General features: G+C 48.9%; 1 protein-coding gene across 4 annotated transcripts in view; it reads right to left on the reverse strand.

Annotated features, from left to right (window-relative positions):
* Window positions 1-25,426, reverse strand: part of CUX2 (cut like homeobox 2) — a 261,309-nt gene that overhangs the window by 202,784 nt on the left and 33,099 nt on the right. Inside the window, exon 1 of one of the 4 annotated variants that reach the window (XM_032603326.1) lies at window positions 141-371. The exons of the other annotated variants lie outside the window; for them this stretch is intronic. The gene's annotated coding sequence lies outside the window, so the exon portion shown is untranslated. Of the gene's footprint in view, window positions 1-140; window positions 372-25,426 lie in introns of those variants that run through there. 4 annotated transcript variants of the gene reach the window in all.

A 25,426-nucleotide genomic window follows, 5' to 3' on the forward strand; every position in this document is an offset into this window, starting at 1 on the left:
CAAGTAAAGAGCGAATGTGCAAAAATAAAGCCGAAAGGCTGCGATAAAGCAGTCCCCTTCCCACAGGACTCCGCGCTGACGCAGGTTCTGCTCTCTGCAATAAACATTTTCATTCTAATTTTAAAAGACATTAGCATTACCTCTTTGGCTCTCCAACCAGCCAGACGGTACCTCGCCTGCTGGGCCACCCGCCGGCCGTACTGGGCAGCAAGGGGACGGACGCAGGGTTCCAGGCCTTACGCCCTACGCCTACAGGTCACCCGGCACGAGGGGTGCTGACCCAGGGGCCTGCTGGCCACCTGGCTTTTATTTTACATCATCCCTGCAGAATCCCACTGATGCTACACCCAATAAAGCAAAGAGATATACCCCCAAACTTCCTCTGGAGAACTCTGTCTTGCTCTAGCCGGGATCCCTGCGGATCCAGTCGTGCCATCCAACATGAGCACCACACACTAGGAAGGAAGCTTTCAAATGATGGCTATGCCCCCTGACAAATGGCGGGCTCGGTGTGAACTGGGGCACCGTCCTCCACCTCCCACCCCACAACTCGCCCTGCCTGCAAACTCAAGCCTCACCTCGCACCTCCCAGCCGTGACTCAATCTGGATTTCCAGGCTTGGCAAGGACTTAAGCGAGAAGGGAAACCACAGACTAGTTTGTGAAAGACAATGAGCTATTTTTATGAGCTCAGAGGCCTAGACCCAAAATACAGCCTCCAGCCTCAGCTCTTGCCCCATCCTGCTCACCCTTAAGGTCCCAGGTACTCTGAACAGGTGATTTCTGCAAAGCCACCTCCGAGCCTTTGCCCAAGCTGTTCCCTCCTCCTAGAACACTTTCTTGTCTCTTTGCCAGAGCTGTACCTGGTGATCCTTCAGGTCTCAGCTTCCAAGTCACTCCATACCATACTGTTGGGGGTCCAGGGATCCCATGTTATCCCATCTTGAAGGGGGCAACCCAGTTCCTGCCTTTACTGAGATATAATGTAGGTGACCTCCTTCCAGAAGTTTCCTAGGCCTCCCAGACTGTGTTGAGCACCTCTCCTCAGCTCCCACGGGCTCCTGGGCTCCCCGCTTAAGGGAGAGCTCTCCCCAAGCTGGTTCTACCCAGCTGTCCCTGGGTCTGTCTCCAGTAGCTATGGGGACTAGGGACTCCCCAAGCGCAGGGGGCAGTCTGCCGTGTCCCTCCAGGTCTCCCTGCACCGGGCACAGCATTAGCCCAATAGGTGGCTGCTGAGTGAGTAAATGAACAAAGAGCTCGTGCTGGCTGAAGCACCATGGCTCACAGCCTTCCTCCTCCACATCCAAAGACAGAGACCAGGAAAGGGAGACCTAAGTAAGTCATTGCTAGAGAGATGATGTGACACTGGCTCTGGCTGGCTCGCAGCTCTTATCTGCTCTGCCCTGGGGCTGGAGGGGGCTGTACCCAAATGTTTCCACATTGCTATGTTAGCAATCAAGGCTCCACAGGCCCCGAGCATAAAAATGTGGGATGAAAAAGAGAAATGTCAGCAGATGGCTCACAGCAGCCTCAGAGCCCTCCCTCTGGGGCCTCTTGGATCTTCCTGCATCGGTCCTCTACTGGGTAGTCCCAATGCCACGGCCCGGCCCAGGCCCCCTCCCCGCGACACAGGCCTGGATGACTGCAGTAGCTCCTCCTGGTCTCCCTGACTCTGATCTTACCCCCTCACAATCCCTCCTCTCCAGGGTGGCCTGAGGGCTCCTTGCAAAAGGTAACTGGCTTCCGTCACTGCCACTCCAGGCTCAAACCTCTCCATGGCTTCCTGCAGCTCTTAGAATTAAATCCCTAAATCCTCACCCTGAGCCTCCAGGAAAAGTCCAATCTCTACATGGTGGCCCAGGAGGTCCTGCCTGATCTGACATCCACCACCAGCTCCAAGCTGACCTTGATCTCCAACTGAATGAGTCACCAGTCCCCAGTGTCTGTGCCAGTGCCCATGCTGTTCCCTGTGTCTGATGCTGTTCCCTGGTGTAAAAGAATGGCAACCCTAATTCCCTGCGTGGGAAACACATCTTTCCAGACTTGCGGCAAAGAGTTTCTTTGAGGCTCCTTCCCAGCTCCTGACTCTAAGCCCCTGCACAGCAAGTACCCAGTGCCGAAGAAACCTCCATCTTGTGCTGTCATGGGTGGTCTTCTCTCCCTGGTGACCCTCTTGAGAGCAGGAGTCCCATTTTATTTATCTAGAGGCTACCCATATCTAGCCCAGAGTAGACACATTAATATGTATTAGTGATTACTGCTGTGATGAATATATTTTTCAAGCTCCCTCTGTGGCCTGGTGCCTTGCTCTAAGCTCTCGTATTACTTTGTTTCTAATAAATCAAGCCAAAAGGAAAGATCCAGAGGAAGCCTCAGCTTCCTCTGCAACTCCCCATGCTCCAGTCTGAAGGTGGAACGCTTGAGGGTTAGCATGTGAGCAGAGGAAGGAAGGCCCTCCTACCAGAAATGACACAGGAAGTGGGGGAGATGACAGGGCTCACCACCCCAAGAGAGGCACCTGAGTACCTGAGTACATGATCTACCCAGAACAATGTGGGTCTTCATTCCAAGGCTACCTTGTGGGCCTCAGGGGACTCACACAGGTCTGAGGCTCCCACATCACCTTCCTTGGGCTCCTGTCAGCAGTCGGGAAAGGGTTACCATGAGGTAGGCTATGTGTTCTTTTAAAGACAGGTGGGACCCTGAGGAAGGGACAGGAAAGACCCCCAGCACAGGGTCCCTAGGGGTGCTGGGCTCTGCCACATGGGTTGGCAAGACCCTACTTTTAGGGCTTAACACTTTATCTTGAGGCCAACATCTACCCTCGTCTGGCTGGGTCTCTTGGACAATTCCAGTTCCACTCACACGCCTGCCCAATGGCTGAGCTGCCCCTGCTTTCTGAAGGGAAAGAGGAGGCTGGAGACACAACTAAACTGGGAAGAGGGACAGGTGAGAGGAAGGCTGTGTGGCCTCAGGCAACTGACTTTATCTCTCTGAGCCTCAGTTTCCTCATCTCAAAAATGTAAGTAATAAAAGCTCCTGAGATCCCACACAGGGAGTACCCAACATGGGGTCTGGCCTCCCACTCTGCTCCATGCATAAGGGTCATTATGGTGATATTTTGGGCAAACCCAACTGGCTTCTGAAGAGTAGGAAGAAAGGCCAGAGGGGAAGAGAGCAGCCCAGGGAGGACAAAGAGCCTTGGCCCAGGCAGCTGGGGAACTTGAGACCATGGTCCCACCTCCCCATACCCAGAGAGGTTCCACTTTGGACCTTCTGGGCAGCTGCGGGAATGTAAACCAGGCTCTGGCTCTGGTGATGATAAAGCTCTGAGTGTCAGGCAGCTCTTGGTTCTCCACATTGTGAGGTGAGGCTCAGTGGCACGGATAATTCAGGGGCTGTCACTCATCCATGAGACACTCTTATTAGGTGTGGTTGAGCCCCTCAAACTGTCTCCTGCCCCTGATTCACTGCTAGCTCTATTTGGCTTTGGGGGTTGTGAAACTTCCCGGCCCCTGCACCCTTGCTGGAGGAAAGGGTGGGGTGGGAGCTCAGGTCCGGCACCCTGGGGGCAGCTCATGGCTCCAGCACAGAACAGACCCACCAGAGCCGCCACGATTTGTGTGTGGGGGTTCCCTCCAGCCCAGTTTCAGTGTCAAGCGCTTTAGACCAGCATTTCCTGACTCTGCACAGGTCTGGAGTAGTGTGCCCCCTATTATGGCTCCAAGATCTTGAAAGGGGGCAATAGTGTTCAAAGCAGACAAAACAGAGGTTGTGAGTTCCCTGGGGTCATGGAGAGCAATAATAATAATAGTAATATCAATCAAACATTATTAATAGTAACAGCTCTAACTTACTGAACACCAGCTTTATGCTGGACCTTATGCTGGGTCCTCCACTAGCATTCTCTCATTTACTCCTCAGTACGGCCCTTCAGGAAGGTAGCATTCCACTTATTTTACGAACGAGGAAACATTTAAGATGGTGAAGGCACTTCCTCCATTATCCTATTTTCCAGACTAGGAAACAAAGACCCAGAGAAGGCAAGCCACTTGCCTGAAGACAGCAGTTAACAGACCAGAATTTAATCCCAAGGTTACCTGACCTTCATGCTCTTAGCCACAGCTGTTTCCTTCCCAGCAAAATCCATGCCAGTCATTCAACAAACAGTTGCTGAGCCTTTACGAGACTCCAGAGAGTGGCTGGGGAGACTACAGGGAACATGATGAGTCCCCGCACCCTTGCAGGTGACCAGCTAATGGGGGAAAGACAGACACTGAAGGTTCCCTCACTCCCAAGGGCAGCAAGCGTCAGGTAGGGAACTGAGGGGAGACTTTATAACAAAGGGAGTCTACTTTCTCTCAGAGATCAAGAGAGCCCTCCTGGTTAAACATGATGCTTTCCAGGCTGCAAAAACTTCTGGTTCTGAGGGGCAAGACAGACATTCGCTGGACAATCACATAAATCCTTTCTATCGCTTAAAATGGTGGGTGCCACCAAAGGGTCAGGCACTGTAACGAGGGCCCAGCAGGAAGACACATATCCCTGTTCCCTGTCCTCACAGACCCTCCAAGCAGGAGGCAACAGCAAAAGTTACTTTCCTGGTGGAAAAGCCAGGTTCCTGGTATGACCCTCACCTCCTCCCGCCAGCTCCGGCCCCCCTTCTCCTGACCTCCCAGCCACAAGGAGGAGGCTGGGGCAGCTCACGTGGGACCCAGACAGAGACTCTGCTTCGCCTCTTTCACGTGTCTCTTGGAATTATCGATTCTGCCACTGGAACAGCCAGGATAATTTTGCTCAGCTTCAAATACCTGGTTCTCATGAATTCCTTGGCCAGAAGGTTATAAGGTTTCCCCTAAAACATGGGGGAAAGATTAAGCCTGCTTATGGTTAATAATACACTGTACCATGTCCATCAAGCTGCCTGTCTGCTATTGAAAGTTTGCTATTAGCTACTTATTTAAACAGCCTTGCAAGTCTTCCAAGGAAAGTGCAGTCATGCATTTTCCCCTCCTTGCTGGTGCAAATGACTACAGACAAACATCAATTCGCTCTGCAGATCACAGTCACAGTAAATAAACTTTTCAGGAAGCTCAAGATCCGCACAAAGGCTCCGCCAAGCTCCCATTTCACACAACATCAATGTTTGGCCTCCGAGAAATAAAAGTTCTAAGGTGTCCGTCACTAGGGCAAAATTACCAACTGTCAAGTCACTTTTAAGAGAGAGAATAAGGAGCATTTTAAGGAGACATTTCCTCCTGCAGGAAAAAAAAAAACAAAACCATAGATGGACAGGCATTACACCCACAAACTAACCATTGGCACTTTCCCCCTAAAAGCCCAGGTGTCCATCCCCCAAACCTCTGGCCCTTGACCCACTGCCTCTGGGCAAGCAGAAGTATCCAAGCTCAGAGCAGCCACTTCTGGCTGAGTTCAGTGACTTCAGTGACTCAGGCTTTGGGTTATTTTTACTTTGTCAAAGTGGGTTTTTTTTCCCCCCACTACTTTTAGAAGTGGCAGACAAGGCTTGTCTATTATAAAATATTTGTTGCAAACACACACACACACACACACACACACACACTCTCACTTGCTCACCACCCCACAAACAGTTCCCGTCTGTGTGAAAATCTCAAGTGGCTGTGGTGTGTGGGACAGGAGACAGGGAAGCTGAGACACTCTCCTGAGCAAACCAGGGTTATGTAACGCTCTGGGCCTCGTACTCAGCACAATTCTGCTGGAGTCAGGAACCCGGAGGAGATGCCATTTTACAGATGGGGAAACTGAGGCATGGAGGAGCCTAAGGAAGGGAGACGGAACCAGAGAAGTGGACTTGGACATACCTGCATTCAAATCTCAGCTCCACCACCTACAGCTGAGTGGCCTTGGGCAGGTAACTTAAACCTCCAGGAGCCTCAGTTTCCTTATCTGTAAAACGGGGACGGCAGCAGTCCCCAATGCACAGGATCACTGTGAAGATTAGCTTCTAAATACACATTCATTAGTTTTACGATAAAGGGCTCAGACCCTCCTATCCAATCGCTGGCAGGAACCCAGGCTGGATTTGAGAGGAGAGAGCACTGTTCTTGGAGCACCACATCCAGTCCTGATTCTAAGCTTGTAACTTCAAGTCATGGCTGTCCTCTCAGTCCCAGATTCTCTGTCCAAACAATGAGACCCTGGACTCACGAGTCTCTAGCATTAAAATCCTTATGTGATGGCTTCACAACCACCTCGAAGGGAAGGTGCTGTTATTATCCCCAGTTTACAGAGAGGAAAACTGAGGCTCAGGGAAAAGCAAGTTTTCAAAAACCAAGGAAACTCGAACAACCACAGACCTTAGCTCAGCCTCTGCTCCTCCTCCCAAAAGCAGTAAAGACCCCAAGTCTCAGTTTTTTCTGGCAGCATTTAAGACTAACACTTGGAGCCCTTTTTCCTGCCCACGGTTGAGGGAGTCATCCCCACACCCCCTTCCCACTTCCCCAAAGAACTCCTAACAAAGCTCACAGTGAGAAGGACACGTGCTTGCAGCATTTTCTGAAAACGTCTGTACTGAGCTGAAGAGCGTTCCCCACGCCCACACACAAATTCATGTCCCGACTACGGCCAGAACCTCCGATTATGACCTGATTGGGAAAAAGGGTCTTTGCAGATGTAATTCGAAAGATGAGGTCATACTGGATTAGGGTGAACCCCAAATTCAATGACTATTGTCCTTATAAGAAGAGGAGAGGACACACAGAGAAAGGACAGCCATGTGACAATGGAGGCTGAGATCGGAGTGACACAACTGCAAGCCAAGGAACACCAAGGACTGCCGGCCACCACCAAAAGCTGAAAGGGATAAGGAAGGATCCTCCCTTAGAGCCTTCAGAGGGAGCGTGGCCCTGCTGACACCCTGATTTCGAACTTCTGGCCTCCAGAACCGTGAGACAACAAATCTCTTGTTTTAAGCCACCCAGCTGGTGGTAATTTGTCATGGTAGCCCTAGGAAACTAATATAATGCTATTCTATGAAAAGTGCATAAAACCATGGGTGACAATTGTCTGGGCTTTGGGAAAGTTCCAGGCTGGCTGGGGTAAAAAATCAAAATGGGCCCTGTCAGTTGGGCTACCAAGATGAGGTGGCCCAATCCTGTACCCCTCAATGGCCCCATGGAGTTTCTCCCTGTACTAGAGGGGCTGCACAGGGAGTACAGGCCATCCGGTTACACTTGACCTTGGCCAGCAATGACCCCAGCTGTGTCTCCTCCAGACCTTCGTGGAAAGGGCATGGCTGAGTCAGGAAATTTACCTTGGCAGCTTTCGTGCTGTAAATATCACTTCCCTCCCTGAACAGTAACACCGAGGCCAACCTCCCAGAATTATTTATTGCCAGCTGCCTCTTACTGAGGCCATTCTCTGTTCCAGCACTGTACCCAGTCGCCCTGCCCCTGGCTGGAGTGGACTCACTGACTCTTTTGGCAACCTTCCCAGGTGAGTCTAAAAGAGTGACCCCTTACACTGGTGTGCAAATTGAGGCTGCAAGTGGCTCCAATTAGCCAGGACATGGCACAGCCGGACATAGACCCCAGTTTGTTGGACTCCATCACCCGTGCCCCTAACCCAGAAGACAAAGAAGGCAGTAACATACAGAGAGGCCTTGGCACACAGTAGAGGCTCCATAAATGCTGATGCTTGTTTTGGAACCTTCAGTTTGGTGATGGCACTGTTTCTCAGCACCTCCCCTGAGATAAGAGAGAGAAGGGAAGAGAGCCCCAAACTAGTCTTTACAAGGAAAAGGAAAGAAAACCAGTAGTCGGTATCTGTGTTAAGCAGATTAGACTGTGGCACCTCTGAAACACCACTGGACTAAATAAGAGAGTTCTACCTTGAACACCAGGGGCCTTGTCCCCCTGGGAATACTCACAAGCTCTGGGTGGGGGTGGGGGTTCGGGGGTTTTGCTGTTCCCTGTAAGGCGCTGGCTCAGGGATCTTTTCATTTGACACTCACTGAAGCCAAGGATGCCAAGAGATGGGGAAGGGGGAAATCACCCCTATGTTACAGAGGAGACCGTGGAACAGAGAGGTAAAGGGGCCTCCCCCAAGTGGCCCAGCCCAGACCCCAAGTCAGAAATCCAGCTCACCCAAAATGCCCCCTTATCTGGCCCCTTGCCAAGCTCTGTCACTTTCCCATCAGACATTCACCTATGTCCTGAATCTATCCACTTCTATCCAAGTCCACTCCCACAACTCTGCTCCAGTCCCCAGTGATCGCTCACCAAGATGCTGCAGTACCCTCCACTTGGAGGCTCGCCTCTGCCCCACTCCACTCCACACAGCTGCCAGAACCACTTTTCTCAAATATAAGTCTATCTGCACCACTCCTCTGCTCAAAACCCTCCATGGCTCCCCATCATCCTCAAGATGCAGTCCAAATTCCTTACCCACCTATGAGTACCCCTGGGATCCTTCTAGCCTACTCTGGGCTGTCTTAACAGAAAAAGATACTGAGGGCCAGAGTGACTGGGTTCTGCTTTATGCCTGTTTAATGTTAAAGTATTACCATTCTGGTTACAGTTCCCCAAAAGCACCTGCACACTCTAACCTCTGAGACTTTGTACCTGTTGTTCCCTCTCCCTGAAATGTCCTTCCATCCTCTGCTTCCCACTCACCTGGCAAAAGCCCAGTCATCTTTCAGCTCTCAGCTTAGGTGCTGCCTCCTGCAGAAAGCCTCCCGGGCCCCCTGGATGTCCTCTAATATAGCATGTGCCATCCTGCTCAGGAAACCAACAGCTAAGCAGAACTCAGGTCCAGGAGATCACATGCCCCAGGGAGTCATGTCAGGGCATATAATTCAGGAAGGGGGCTTTGCTCCTTTCGGCATACTCTGCTCAGAGCTCTGAAGCTCAAGGCAGATAGATCAGAGTTCCCAATTAGACCTCAGATACTGCCAGTGGTTTTTGTTTCCTACAGTGTGTTATGTTTTCTTATTTAGTCCTCATTATTATCCCCATTTCTCAGATGAGGAAAGTGAGGCTTGGAAAAGAGAAATCACTTGCCCCAGCTCACAGTCTGGTGATGTGCAAGGCAAGCACTCCACTTCAGCGTTGCCGGACCTTGCTGCAGAATCTGTGCCCTTGACCACCACATCACGGGGCAGAAGACACCCTTGAAAACAGCAGCTGTGCAAGACAAATCAAAGGAACTATAATCACCACCACAGGATGCTAGAGGTGGGAAGGACTACACCTCCACCTGGAACAACGCCAGTTCCTTTTCCATGCTGTGCCTCAGTTTTCCCACTCGTAAAGCAGGTATAATATAACACCAATACTGCAACATCCTCGCATAAGGCAAAGGAGTGGGGTGGGGAGGGGGTCATGACTCCTGAGGTCAGCAGGTCACTTAGGAGCAGCCAGGTGGGAAGCCTAGGTTTACTCTCAGCCACCTCTCCCCTACAGAGCTGTCAGTCACTTAAGAGGTCATCCACAGGGCCCAACTAAGTGGTCAGACATCATGTGACTGTGCATGAGGGAAGTGAGCTTCCTGGCTCTGCCCAGCATTCAACCCGCAGAAACTCAGAGATGCATGTCTAGAGGAAAGAACTCAGGGTTTGGGGCCAGACACTCTCAGGTTTGTGTCCCACCTCTACCACCTGCCAGCTGTGAGTCTTCAAACAAGTCCCTTAACCTCTCTGAGCCCGTTTCCTTCCCTGTAAAATGGTGACGTCACATCCATCTACTTCACGAAGCTGCTGTGAAAACTTGAGTTACTGTACCAGAGTAGGGGTTCAGCCCACTGTATCTCTCATAATTAATCAAGTGCTTTCAGTCCCTCATTTTTTTACATTGAACTTCTTATTGTGAGATAATTGTAGATTCAATGCAATTATAACAAAGAATACAGAGAGATCTCCCATACTTTTCAGCTACTTTTCCCCTTGGTAATAACTTACAAAGTTGTAGTAAAAAATCACAACCAAGATACTGACACTGACATAGTCAACATACAGAACATTTCCATCACCATAAGGGTCCTCACACTGTCCTTTTATAACCACACCTACTTCCCTTCCTGTTCCCATTCCTAATCTGTTCTCCATCTCTGTCTTCTCAAGAATGCTATATAAATGGAATCATCTAGTATGTCATCTTTTTTGAGACTGGCTTTTTTTACTCAGCATAATTCCTCCAAGATGCATCCAAGTTGTTAGTGTATTGATATAGTTCATTCCTTTTTACTGCTGAGTAGTGTTCCATGGTATGGATACACCATAGTTTGTTCAACCACTGACCAGCTAAAGAACATCTGGGTTGCTTCTACTTTGGGGGTCTTATGAATAACGCTTCTGTGAACATTCACATGCAAGTTTTTGTGTGAACTTCAGTTATCATTTCTCTGGGATATGGTCTTTCATTCTTTTTTTTTTTGGTCTTTCATTCTTAAACCCCTACATTCATATAATTTCATTCATTCAACCAAGATTTACTGAGCACCTACTATGTGCAGGAGCTGTTCTCGGTGCTGAGGACAGAGCAGCAAACGAGGCTGACAAAGGCCCCTGCCCTCTGAGGTAATACAAAACTGAATAATTGTGCAGACAGCTTACAGCAAAGTCCACTCTACAACAATACACACAGAAATGGATACAGTTCTCTGATTCATGATAAAATCAGCAGATGCTCCCATGAGCTAGGTCAAGTGCTAAGCACTTGAGTGCATTTTCTCAAGGAAAAAACATTATCTTCTGGTGAAACCTGCACTGCCTCAAGATGAAGCGACAAATCAAGGGGCCAGAACACTCTGTGGCAACTCTTCATTCAGGGTGTTTTCTTTAGGAAGCTCCTTGTCATACTGGAATGAACCTATGATGTTCCCATTTCATAGGCCTTAGGAGGCACCAACACCATCACCTGACACGCCTGAATAACAGTAAGCAACATTTTCTGAGAATTTACTGCACATGCATCATCACTTTTAATCCTCATAAACCATAAACTACTCCTGGAGATAACAGCACTACTAGCCCATTTTACAGAAGAGGAAACCGAGGTTACGAGAGGCTAAGCAACTTGCCAAAGGGAATACAGCTGAGAAGGGCAGAGACAGGAGATGGACCCTCAAGGACAGAGGAAGGTGATTTGATGACCTAAAAAAGGAGTGCTCTTCCTCTCTTGGTTCCGCACCCACTTCTGTGATGTTAACTGTTTTCCTCTCCCAGGAACCACACACCTCATTAAAGGCCCCAGGCAGTGACAGTTTCCAATACAAACTGGACAGTTCCTCATTAACTATGAAAGACCTAAATGCTGATCACCTCAATCAATATGTTCTAAGCTCTCAACATTATAAAAAGAAATAATCGGGTCAGCTGAACCTCTTCCCTGTGATCAAAATGTTTCTGTCCTCAGTGCACCTTTGGCCACTCGATTCCAAACACCAGTGCGTTCAGCATTTTCTCCATCATGAAATAAACTTCATCTCAAGTCCTGAACTCCTGACATCCACTGCTCTTGTGACAATAAAAATGCCAGCAAAGACATAATAGGAATATTTAACCTCCAATGTCACCAGTGTCTTCAGCAGCTGCAGAAAGCTTGTTCTTACTCACCAACAGGGGATTGGCAGCTAGGGGACGATAACTGTGCCCATTCTCAGAGAGGTCCCAACATGGCGCTGTGTTGCTTCTGGATTAAGTAGAAGGAACCCAGGAATTATGCTGCTGGAATAAGGCTGGACACAAGGTAGGAACCTCTGGCTTCTCTGTCAGCTGCTTCTGTTCTTTGATTTCTGATCTCATGCGGTTAGGACATCTCCCAAACCAATGCTTGGCACAGAAAGGCTTTCTATCCACATTCACTCATTTGACAAAAAGGCACTGAGCATCTGTTTTGTGCAGGTCCTTGCTGGAAGGTGGGAAGACGGCAGGAAGCAAGAAGACTTCTCAGACCTTACAGTTCAATGGGGTAGACAGACCCCAACACAATAAAAAACCCAATACACAATTGCAAATTGAGATAAATGCTGGGAAGACAACCCAAGGGTGCTGACAGAAGAATAAAGGAGGAAAACGTGTTTTAGCAAAAATGGTCAGAGAAGGCCTCTCTGTGGGGAGACAGGAGCTGAAGGAACCAGCCAGGGGAAGAGCATCCTGGGCAGAAGGAATGGCATGTGCACAGGTCCTGGGGCACAAACAAGCTTAGAGGAGTTCGGAAACTAGAAGCATTTAGGGAAGTCTCTAGCTTTATCTCCTTTCATGCTCCCCTTCTCACTCACTCAGTCCCATCCATACTGTCTTCCGTGATGTTCCTCAAGCCTTCCTAAACACATTTCCCCTTCAGGGAATGCCCAGAACCCCCTCCCACGGCTTTCTGCACGACCCACTCCAGATGTGTGCTGGTAAATGCATAACAACCAGATCTCTGGGAAGAAAGCTCGAATTTGTGGCATTTGCCAATTTCTGTGGTGTAAACACTCCCACCCTGGCTGATTTCAAGCTACCAACCAGATATCACTAAACAAGGATCTGGGAAGAGATGGGTGCAACTGGCTTCTCGTGAGCCTGTGCAAACCAACTCCAGCACACCACTGGCTTGCTCCCTCATTTCATTCAGGCCTTTAAATGTCACCTCTTGAGAGAAACCTGTCTTAACTCCCCCCATTAAAAACAGCACCCCCCACCATCCCCATCCTCTGCCCGGTTTTACTTTTCCTCCCCTCCTCTCACCTGGTATTCATTTGTTTCTCTATCACCTGTCTCCCCTGACTAGCAGGGCAGCTCCATGAAGGCTGGGAATCACTAGTGTCTAGAACAATGCTTGGCACATAGCAGATGCTCAATAAACATTAAGAGATAGAAAGATGATACGGCCTGTGTGTCTGCGCTGTGGTGGCATGAGGAAAAGATGGGGCTAGGTCTGACTGCCCATGGTCTAGTGACTCTGATGTGGACATTGACTTTCCCCTGGGAAGCTTCTGAGCCACTGGCAATAAGACTGATTTGTGTTTTAAGATGACCCCTTTGGATGCTGGGTGGGGAGAAGCGCAGAGCAGGTGAAAGCTGCAGCTGGGAGCCCCCTGAAGATGCTTCAGTGGCAGAGAGTGGAAGAGACCAAGAGACATCTGTCAGCCGCATTCCAGAAAAAGAATCCTCAGGACTTGGGGGCGGGTGGGGCGTGGGGGCCCTAGCTGGACCCTGAGGCCTCCCTAAATCCTTGGCACACAGCAGGAGCCTCTCCAAAACGGGGTCACCGGGGAGCTTGGGTGACGGCGGGCCCAGCAGGCCATCTGCCAACCCACCCGCCACGTGGTTCCTCATTACACAGTGCAGTCACTGCTGCCAAGCCTTCGGAGCCACTCTTATATACCGTTTTGCTTTTAAAATAGAAAGTTTCCTGTGAAACTGCAAATAATTCATTGCCGAGAGTCCTTAAAACGTTCACAGGTATTTAAAATGCTATATAATCAAGTTCGCAAAAATATAAACTGTAAGCGTTAAAATACTTTAATGTTCTAATTAAAACCGACCACTTATGCCCTGGCACTGACTCCTGTTTACTATTTCCGTAATAGCCGGTGGCCTGATCTGGAAAAAAAAAAAGTTTTTAATTGGCCTTAAAAAAACAAAAAGAAGAAAAAAGTTAAGTTTGTTGTATCCAGTGATTGCACTGAAGAAACTAAAACTCACACTCAATATATCCACAGTTTGCCAAACTGCTAAGGTATGGGGGGGTCTGGGCATCTGTGGGTCCACCCATCCTGCTCCCCTGGAAACGGAATTGGCAGGAATAGGAGAGAAAAGAGAGCAGAAAACCTTTAAGTCTCAGGGTTGTGAGAATGCCCACTACCCCAGAAGCCACCAACCACCCCACCCCACCCCACCCCACCAATTACGTCCTCACTATTGAAGGCCAGGAGGGAAATTTTACATACTTGTAAGGTTTAAGGAAATGAGTCAAGGCTCCATCTGCTCCATAAACGCTGATCTCTATCAAGCACAGCCACCATGCCTTTGCTGTTCCCTTGCACTTCCCCTTGCAAAGGTCTACTCAATCTTCCATTCTTGGCTCAAATGTCACCTCCTCAAAGAAGCCTTCCCTGATTATCCCTACCCCAGTATTCAAGGAAATTGCCCTGTTGTCTGGTCTGCTCTCGCTGTTCTTCTGTGCCAAGGGGTGGCCTGTCACCCTGCCCCTACAAAAGTCACCTTGAATAAGCATGTTCTCTGGACCAAACGTGGACTGCGCTGTCAACAGCAGCCCTTGACTGGTTGCTGGACCTCTCCTCCCAAACTTGGCTCCCTACACACGAATTCCCTTTCTTGGCACTGAGAACCATCTGTAATCATATATTATCTGCCTATTTTCTTGTTCAGCACCCCCTCCTCCTCTATGCTATAATTTCCATGAGATCAGAGGTATTATAGGTGTCCAGGGTCCACCTGTGTGTACACAGTAGGTGCTCATTAAATGGCACAGAAAATGGTCTCTTAGCTCCCACTTGAACCTCAGTCTCTTTTTAAAAAAATGCCTCCTACTTGGCTCATTCATTAACTCATTCATTCATTCAACAACATCTCCCCGTTACCAAGGACCCACTTTGTGTCAAGCCCTGGAGATACCACAAGATGCAATGACCCTGGGGTCCCCCAGCGCCCTTCACCCCAAAGGGTTCTGCTTCCTTTCCCATCTGCTCCCAGTCCCATGGACCTGTCAGGCCCTGGGCCTTGGACTCTGGCCCCTGAAAGTCCAGGCTCCAACATCTCTCTCCACGGGCTCCTTGACCTTCTCACCCCTGGCCTCCTGGTCCTTGTTCTCAAAGGCCTCTCGCACCTGCACCCTCCTTCCTCATTCCTGCCCTACTTCCGGGCTGCATCACTACTCACCTGCATGTTGGCTGCTCCCTGCTCCCACCCAGTCTGACACAATGGTTCTCAGCTAGGGGTGACTGTGTCCCCCAGGGGACATTTGGCAATATCTGGAGACATTATTGATTGTCACACTTAGGGTGGAGGCAGCTGGAAATTCAGTGGGTAGAGGCCAGGGATGCTGCTTAACATCCTACAATGCATAGGACATCCTCCCACAACCAAGTGGCCCAAAATGTCCATAGTGTGGAGGTTGAGAAACATTGTGATAAAAGGATCTTTTAAGCACAGCTCCAAATATCTCACTCTCAAGGTGCTCAAACACCTTCTATAGCTCCCTATGGCCTACCAAGCTATCCAGCAAGGTCCCTTCATGACATTCAGGATCCTGCATTCTCCCAACCTAATTCCCACATCTCTCTTTCACACACAAACCAAGCTGGCCTGCACAGTGCTTCCCAGGCTTGACCCTAGTCATCCAACCCCGGGGCCCTTGCCCACGTTGTACTCTCCTCCATCTGTCAGCCTGTCAAGTCTTCCAGCTTTCAGGCATGTATTAAATGTTCCCAGGATCCTTGGATGATCAAACCTCTGTCTCTCCTCTGTCCCCATGCCCTGGGCTTCAATTTCCCCTGGGCCACCTGCTCCCCCTGTCCATTCCAGTCACTACTTTTTGTGGGTTCTCTAAGACTCTTTGGGAAACCTGGTCTCACTCATTTCTCCCCGCCTAAGTACCCAACACAGTGCCTGGTATATAGGAGGTGCTCAAACACCTCTGCCCACTGAAGTTTCAAATCCAGAAATGTCCCAAATGCAACCAGTTCAGGTCATCAGCCTTTTATTTGGACTGATTCCAATCCCTTTAGTTTCGCCCTATAATGTACTGTGATTTCCACTTTCTCTCTTTTCCCTTCATCTCAGCTCGATGCAGAAGCCTGAAATGCTCCATCCACAATGTGAGCAGAGACAAAGATGCTACCAAGCTACCTGCCGTCCCTGCACAGACACCCCCCAACCTGCCTGGGGGCAGTCCTGCTCTTTTTTTTTTTTAATTTATTTTGGCTGCATCGGGTCTTAGTTGTGGCAGGTGGGATCTTTCGTTGCGGCGCTGGGCTTCTCTCTAGTTGTGGACGCGGGCTTAGCTGCATGTGGGATCTTAGTTCCCCGACCAGGGATTGAACCCATGTCCCCTGCATTGGAAGGCGGATTCTTTACCACTGGACCACCAGGGAAGTCCCAGTCCTGCTCTTTTGCAGTTGATTTCAAATGACAAGATAAAACATTCTCAAGGCTGAAAACCTAAAAACCTCCTTAAGAAAGCCAAACACAAAAGTCACCTATAATCTCGACCACCCAAAGAAAATGCAAAAGAGATGTAGGAACTCTTCCACTCAGAGGTGAGGGAGCTGGAATATGTCTACACCACCTCCTGAGACTGAGTGCTGTTCCCGAAAGTTACCCAGAACTTCTGGCCTGCCCCACTCTCAGGAAAGTGGTCTTAAGGTTTTGGACATAAGCCCCCAGGGGACAAAGATACACCACCAGCAGGTGAAAGCTTGTCAGAGGACACTGAAAAGTCCCAGATGTTTTTGCATCTGCCTCAGGCTACACAGCGACCGAACTCCACCCCAACATGAATTCCCGCTGCATCTAGCAACCGTCCCTCATTTTCATTTGGGGATCTCTATCCCATCCCATACCACTCCCTTCCAGCTGCCGTGAACATCTGCTCTTTTGGCAAGCTAGCATCAGAATCTCCTTCTTGTGGGTGGAGAAGCCCCTCCTTACATGAGTCTTGGTGGGAGGCTGAGTCGCTTTCTGTTGCTTGCAATTAAGAATCTTGGATGGGGTTCCTCCCAGACTCTAGGGATGAAGGTCGAGACCCAGGTCTAGGCCAATGAACAAATCTCATTCACCTGTCCGGGGAGGCTCTGTTTGTCTGATTTACCAAAATTACACACTATGTGCTGCTCAGCTCCAGTTTTTATCCACATAACAATGTGCTGAGGATGCTTCCCTGGGACAAAAAATATCAATTGGTCTCTCTCTTCTTAAAAACACTTCCCATACTTTAAAAAAAAATGAAAACAAAATCAAATGAACTTTTCTTGGAACGATTTGAGACACCCCTTGAGGAAGCTGGAATCCAGCGGGTATTTGCAAACCTTGGCTAGACACTCTGGGTAGACGGTAGTCAAAGGCAAACCAGAGGATCGTGCCCCACAGCTGCAGTAGCTAATCAGGACTGGTGACAGGGTGGCTACAGCTGGTCCCTGGGTCCCTGACACTAACTCCATTTCTCAAAAATGCTGCCATAACCAGGGGGCCTTTATTATTCATTTTGTACTTATAACTAAAATAGCTCCTATTTTTTGAAGAATTTCTGTGTTGGGAGATGTACCAAGAACTCAACATCCACAGTACTGAATCTTCACAGCAACTCTATGATAGCTACTATCAACAGTATTTCCATTTTAAAGGTGAGGAAGGGCTTCACTGGTGGGGCAGTGATTAAGAATCCGCCTGCCAATGCAGGTGACACAGGTTCGAGCCCTGATCGGGGAAGATCCCACATGCCACGGAGCAACTAAGCCCATGCGCCACAACTACTGAGCCTGTGCTCTAGCGCCTGCGAGCAACAACTACTGAGCCCACATGCCACAACTACTGAGCCCACATGCCACAACTACTGAAGCCCACGTGCCTAGAGACCGCGCTCTACAACAAGAAAAGCCACCGCGATGAGAAGCCCGCGCGCTGCAACAAAGAGTAGCCCCTGCTCGCCGCAAATAGAGAAGGCCCACGTGCAGCAATGAAGGACTCAATGCAGCCAAAAATAAATAAATTTTAAAAAATAAATAAAGGTGAGGAAACTAAAGCTCAGAAAAACTTACCAGTAGTTTGCTGAGTGCTTACCATGTACCAGGCACTGTTCTGAGTGCCTTACATTGATTTATTTCATTCATTCCTTCAACAGATATTTGATGAGCACCTACTATGTGTCAAGCTCCATTTTAGGTGCTAGGAAGACAGCAGCAAGCAGAACAGACAAGAATCTCTGCCCTGCTGGGGCAGCTATTTTAATGGGAAAAATCAGTAAACAAGTAAACGGTTAAAAGTTATAATATGATCAATCACATTAGGTGCTAAGGAAGAAAAAAAACATATAGCGTGGAAAAGAAGAATAAGGTGTGTGTGTTGTGAAATTTTAGTTAGGGTGGCCAGAGAACGCTTCCCTGAGAAGGCAACTTTTGAGTAAAGACAAAAGTGAAGGAGCAAGCTATGCCGACATGTAAGCAAAGAGAGAAAAGCAACAAGGAGAAGGCCAGAGATCACCATTATTCCCATTTTACAGATGCAGAACAGAGGCCCAGAAAACAGACTTAACTCAAGGTCACACAGCAAGCAAGTGCATGCACCAGAACTAGCATCAAGGACTTCTGACACTCAATCAGATAGTTCTTTTTCCATTGAGATCCCTCAGTGAGCAATTACTTGTGCCACACCTAAATTAAGATGCTTGTGAGAGCGTGCCTGTCACCAAGGAGAGCTGGGAACTGAGGCGGGCTTCCTCCCACACAGTCCTGAATCCAAGTGGACACTCCCAGGCCTGTGCACACACACAGGTGTGCATGCAGGCCCTTCTGCCTCCCCAACAATGCAGGCACAAGAACAGTGTCGCTGAGGGATGTGCAACGGTTAAGCTAATAAATAAAGCTGCCCAATCAATGGTTCCTGGAGCAGATCACTGGGGAATGAGAGACTGCTACTTGTGCTGGGAAAATCCAACTTCTCAAAGACCCAGCAAGTCCACAACCTCAACTAACAGCAACAGGTAAGATGAGCTGAGCTGGAAAGAGAGGGGTTGGGGCCTGAGAAGGGGCTGGAGCCACCAGGCACAGCTATGTGATCGTAGGCAAGTGACAGGCCCTCTCTGAGCCTCATCTATAAAACAGAGGTGGTGGGCTTCCCTGATGGCGCAATGGTTGAGAGTCTGCCTGCCGATGCAGGGGACATGGGTTCGTGCCCCAGTACGGGAAGATCCCACATGCCGCGGAGCGGCTAGGCCCGTGAGCCATGGCCGCTGAGCCTGTGCGTCCGGAGCCTGTGCTCTGCAACGGGAGAGGCCACAACAGTGAGAGGCCCACATACCGCAAAAAAAAAAAAAAAAAAAAACAGAGGTGGTAATACCAGTGCTTGCTCCAAATGCCACTGCAAGTCCATCCTGGTGAATGTCACAGCACATCACAAGCGGTATGGACAATTCTGACCAGGTAACACATGCCTGTGGCATAAATTCAGAGGCTACAAAAGGGTACAGAGGAGAAAGTCAACCTCCCACCCAGCCCATGTCCTCCTGGCAGGGGAAACCAACCACTGTTGGCAGTTTCTTATGAGTTCTTCTAGAAAGTTCTATACCAACAATTATTCTCACTTGCTTTTATGTGAAAAAAGCAATTTGTCTGAGGTCACCAGCTTGCAAAAGGCAGTGCTGAGACTGGAAGCCCCCATATCTATCTGACTTCACAGCCCAAGTCCCCAACCTCCGTACCACCCTGCTTCTAGCTGTTGCAGTCTCAGGAAAAGTCTGGAAGACCAGTCCAAAGACAAGCAGGGTTCTGCCACAATGAATCCCTCCACTCCCCTGAGACCAGGCCACTGCCGGCTTGGGACTACAGCCCTCATGAGGCCAGGCCAGGGCCCCAGCTGGCCCAAGCACCACATCCTCTTCCTTAGCCACCTGGCCACAGACCAGAATTGCTGAATCTGTCCCCTTCTCCCCACTCTACCCTGTGTCCCTGGTCCACACCCTTATCACCACTCACTGGGTGGTACAGTAGACCCTTCAGCACAAGTCTCCCATTTCCTACAGCCCACTCTCCTCAGAGTGACCTTTTCTAATGCAAAACTTGAACAAGCCACTCCTTTGCTCAGACCGTTCCAGGGCTCCCCATGTCACTGCAGATAAACCCAGTCCTCCTCCCACCTAAGCCAGCCCCTGTTTACCTGCCCAGACTCCTCTTCCATCTCTCTCCCTCTTGTCACCCACTCATCTGCCACCTGGCCTTACCTGGCTCCTCTAGCACGCCAGCCTCCAGGCCTTAACCCTTGCTGCTCCCCTCCTACCTGGTGCTCTCTTCCCATTTCTCTTTACTCAGATCTTCCTTGGCCACCACTGAAATGAAATGATCTTGTTATTTTTCCTCAGAGCTTCCTCATAAAGCTTTGCATGCTTTATAATTATACGCCTTGTTTTTCCTTCACTGCTTGCCTCCCCCGGACCAGAATGTATACTCTATGTGGGCAGGAATCTTGTCTCTGTCAATAACAGCTTCATCCCTGATGCCCAACGCAGTGCCTGGCACACAGTGTGGGCTCAACCGTTTGTTGAATGAATAAATAAAATGACCAGAAGCAACACCCTCCATAATGAACCTTCCATGCATTCAATCTGCTCACTGGCCCACTTCCACACCATAGTTTTGAAAATCTCAGAGGACAGGGCTGGAAATCCCAGCCCCCCCTGGTGGTAAAATGCCTTTGCCACCCCCTGGCTATCGCCGGGACTCCCTTTGTCTCCTCCCTTCTTCCGTGCTGTTACATTAAGCAAAATTTCTCCATTGGCAAATAAATGCTTTTTCCATCAATAACCATGGATGACTAAATCAAACCTTTAGCTGCTGTTCTTATCTCTTAAACAGATCCATGGATTTCCCAACTAATCAGAAGTGAATCAAACACTGCCATTTGAGGTGGGAGATAATCTGGTCAATTTCTTCCAGGAGGAGGGATCAGGGTAGGAATTTGCTTATGGCCCCCCAAAAACAAACACTCTTGTAAATAAAGCCGGCCTCCATCCTGTCTCCACAATGCTACTCTTATTGAGTGAGTCAGGTGTTTGGCTGATTAAAAATTGATCCATTTCAAAATCTAATCAACAGAATAGGATTCTTTCATACGTTATCAAGAGAGCTGCTGACATCGAAAACCAAACCTGTTATTAACCCATGAACTCCGATGACCCGCTGCTCGCTGCTCCTCGGGACTGTAAATTATTCAGCGGTCCAAGACCGGGGCTGGCGAGCCTGATGGATTTAGACGAGGGCGCAGTCCAGGGGGTTAAGGTCAATGGCGTGGCCCCATCGGTCCCTGGGGGCTGGGTTCCAGACACTCAGGGTTTTTGTATCATGACTGTGAATACATTACCCCTGTCCACCTGGGCTCTGCCATGGCTATGCCTTTGACAGAAAAGCCTGTCTCAACTTCCCAAGTAGGGAAGGCAGGCTGGCCCAGGCCTCAGGGAGCTGCAGGGCTGGGGAACGACATCATCCCTAAATCTCAAGTTAATAAATTATTTTCTTTGAACTACAGAAAAGGAAAAAATAAACAAAGACAAGGGGGAGCCTGGGTGCATTTTGCAAACAGTTAGGAACAGGCAATACAGTCAGTTCAAATATTTTACCTCCTCTTGCAAGGAAGAGCTCTGTTGCAATGGGACTGTTTAAAAGAGGAGATGAAAAAAAGCCAGCCATTGGCTGTTTATGTGTCTGGCGGGACCCAGAGGGGCCATGGGCTTTCTGCCAACTTCTGGACTCTTTGACCTTGAATTAAAGGCTCATTAAGAGTCATATCTTATAAAAACAAGAGCAGAGCAAATAAAGGATTTTTTTTAAAAGGACACATACCCATGCCAAAGTTTCCATCCTGCTAAGCAAGCAGGAAATCCAGTGGCAGCAAAGGCTGTACTTGGCATTATTTGGGGGCCCGTATTCCACAGCTGAACTGATTAGAAAGAAGGATTTAGGAGGGAAAATGTAAGAGTCTCAGGCAGGGTTGGAAGGAGACGGGAAACTGGGATAAGAAATCTGGACCGTCTGCCAAGTGATAAAGGGGACTGAGGCAAGTCACTTCCTTGTTCTGAACAAGGAGACCCCAGAGGAGCGTAGATGCCATCATGGGCTCCTCAGAGCAGTTTCTGGGAGAACCAGCAAGGCTTTGTGGGCTGTGCAGGCAAACAGGGTTCAAATCCCGGCTCTGCATTTCCTGGCTATGTGAGCTTGAGAAAGTGACTCAATCTCTCTCAGCCTTGGTTTTCTCATCCATCATATGGGAATAACAAAACAGCTATGTATTTTAAGGTAATCTTTCTATGGGAGGCACATGGGAATCACTCAAATACTCAACGAATGGCATCTGTTGTTTTTGTTGTTAATATTATTGCTATTATTATGCCAGGTGTTCTGCACTCCTTGGAGGAGTATATGATAAAGTTGGTGGTAAATCAGCACCCTCCTCACCTGTACTATCCCAACCCAAATGCTGAACTTTCATAAAAATGATTGTGACTTTCCTCTCCAGCACACCAGGCTTTAGTGGGAACCCCAGAAAGTACCTATACAATGTGTTTAAGCTTGAAGGCCCAGGCCCTGGGTTCAAATTCCAGCTCTGCCACTTGCTGGCTATGTGACTTTGGGAAAGTGAATTTACCTCTCTGAACCTCAGCTTTCACAACTTCTAAAAACTGGGATGATTATAATATGGATCTCATGGAACTAAACTCACTTATTAGCACAGTTCCTGGCACATAGTAAACACTCAATTAATGCTGGTTATTATCATCATCATCATTATTAATCAGACTCAGTTTTCTACTTGATCAAGTGATTATTTTGTTCATTTACTAGTGAAACTTGAACCTGGCAGGCGCCTCTTGCAGAGTGACCCTGGGCAACTCACTCCACCTGTCTGATTCCTAACCAAAAAGGGTAAATAATGAAAACTATAAACTCCAAAAGACAAGGCTCCCATCTGGCTTGGTAACAATACTATTCCCTCAGTCTTTAGAACAATGCCCAGGCTACAACAAGCACTTAAAGCAAGAAAGAAAAAGCACTAATTAAACATATTTGCTTGATGAGTTCTTTCCCAGAAAACGTCTGTGCCCAGCACAAGCTGTCAGCACCAAATGGACGTACAAGGAAGGTGAATACCTCCCTCCCCAAACCCAGACCCAAACTCTGAAGACCCCCTTGTTGCTAGAGGAAGCACCTGGCCCACACCAGCCTAAACAGCCTGGACACTTTGGCTCTGCCCCAGAGAGCATGCAGGAGGTCAGAGAGAGGCTGTCTCCCCAGCCAACAAACTCTTACAGACCACCAGGAATCCTCTCTTAAATAATAATATATTTATAAATCCAAGGCCCCTTCTGACCTCTTCTCAAAGCAAAAGCATCCTCTGAAGGCCCCGGGACATGATCATATTGATCTTGTCTGGGCTGTAATTTTGTGGCTTTGAGTTGAGCAGACAGGGTCGGCCTGCCCAGCTGGCTGTGGCCTGGTGGCTCCGGGGTGCCCAACAGCAGCTGGGATGAAAAAGAAATCAGATCTATCCTCCAAAGTTGGGGAGAGCAGCTGCTGCAGGCCAGGCTAAGGGCGGGGACAGGAGCTGCTGGCGGACATCTCCTCTTGCCCTCAGGCCTGGCCTGGCAGCCTCTGAAGGCCCACAGGAACGGAATGAATGGACCATGAGTCCCTGAGGTTCTGGTCAGGCAGGGACATAGCGAGGGGTGCAGTTCTGAGTCCAGGCCCTGCCCCTTGGCCAGGTTGGACCTTACCTGGCCAGATGGTGGAGTCTCGGGAGGCCACAGGCCTGGGCCCAAGGGGCACTGTGCCCCCAACAGCGACAGTCAGAACCTGGCAGACACTTTGAGCTGAGACAAGCTCTCAGGCCAGCCAGGCCCTCCCTGCTGTTGAGGCTGCCGTCTACTGTTTACCTGCCGCCTGTTTTCCTCATGATAGGGCTTCCAAGAAGTGCAGAAATAAATCAATGCAGCTGGTCCTGGTGCCCACTGCCCCCACCTTTCTCTCCCGCTGCCAAAGTTCAGCACCGCCTCCTATAAAGCTGGGGGTGGTGGCTCTGAGCTGGGCTGAGGGGCAGCCGGAAGTAGAGACCCCACCCCAGTCCCCTGCCCAGGCTGGAGGCCTTGAGCAGAGGTGTCCCAGGAAAGGCCAGTCAAGGCCCAACCCTTATCTTCACCCACAGGAGAGAAGTGACCAGGCAGGGAGGAGCAAGGAAGAGTCTTCCCTGCCCCACCTTCCACACAGCAGATCACAAACACAGCAGAGTAGGAGTTCACCCTGAAGTCTTGGCTCTGAGTCACCTGGGGCCTTGGTTAAAAATTCAGAGTCTCAACCCAGCCTTGGGGACTCAGTTTCAAGAGATCTAGGTGGGGGCCAGGATTGGGCACTTTAACAAGCCCCTAGGTGAATCAGCTAAGGAGCCAATTTCAGGAAACCGTGTTTGTGTGCTAAGATGCAACTTCCAGAATGCTCATCACTGTGACGCTCAGAAGAGAAAAGAACTGGAATTCAGAGGATAGCTAGATAAAATACAGGACACCCAGATCAATTTGAATTCAGATAAACAACAAGTATTTTTCAGTATAAAAATCTCAAATACTGCATGGGATATACTTATATTAAAAATTAACTGTTGTTTATCTGAAATTCAAGTTTAACTAGGCATTATTATCATTTTTTAGATTTTGCAAAATCTGGCAGCCCAAACTGAAAACAATTTACCATTTCACACCAAAGAACTACTGACATAAACCACAACTCATCCACATAAGAGAATATTTATGGCCACTAAAATGGATAGTAGCAGTCAACACAGCACTTGCCACATGCCAGGCCCTCTTCCACATGCCTCACATTAATGAATTCATGTAATCTCCAAATAACAGAGGCCAGCACCATTATTGTTCCTGCTTGACAGAAGAGAAAACTGAGGCACAAAGAGGTGAAGTCACTCAGCCAAAGCCACACAGCTACAGAGGCAGAGCCACGGGTTAAACTAAAGGAAGTCAGATTCCAGTGTTAAGTACAGATTTAATCACTTTACTGCTCTGTAATGGAAGAATAAATGATAAAAGACACGCTAGACCATGTAATCTAGCATAAGGTAGAATAATACTTACACCTGATTTCATTCCACACAATTTATATATAAATTATAAATAAAGGCATTAGAAATGGTTAGAAGGTCACACACAGCTGGCAGAAGTACAAACTGGTACAATCACTTTGGAAAAATACCTGGCATATACTATACTGAAGCTATGCAAATAACTCCTTGTAACCCAGTAATCCATTCCCTGATATATACTGTGGGTCTCCACCAGAGGCGATTTTGTCTGCCCCTGAGGGGACATTGGGCAATCCCTGGGGACCCTTTGGACTGTCACAACTTGGGGGATGCTACTGGCACCTAGTGGGCAGAGGCCAGGGATGCTACTAAACATCCTCCAATACTCAGGACAGCCCTCACCACAAAGAACCACCCAGTCCTAAATGTCAACTGTGCCAAGATCAAGAAACCCTGATTTATACTCAAGAAAAACACATGCACCTGTTCACCCAAGAGACACTCGGGAACCAGTGTTCCTAGAAGTGCCGTTGGTAGGAGCCCCAAATTGGAAGCCACCCAAATGCCCATCAACAGGAGAAAGGATGAATAAATTGTGGTCTCCTCACACAGCAGAATGCTAGATGGGAACGGGAATGAATGAACTGCAGCT

This window comes from Phocoena sinus, chromosome 14, assembly GCF_008692025.1.
Source record: "Phocoena sinus isolate mPhoSin1 chromosome 14, mPhoSin1.pri, whole genome shotgun sequence".
Lineage (NCBI taxonomy): Eukaryota > Metazoa > Chordata > Mammalia > Artiodactyla > Phocoenidae > Phocoena > Phocoena sinus.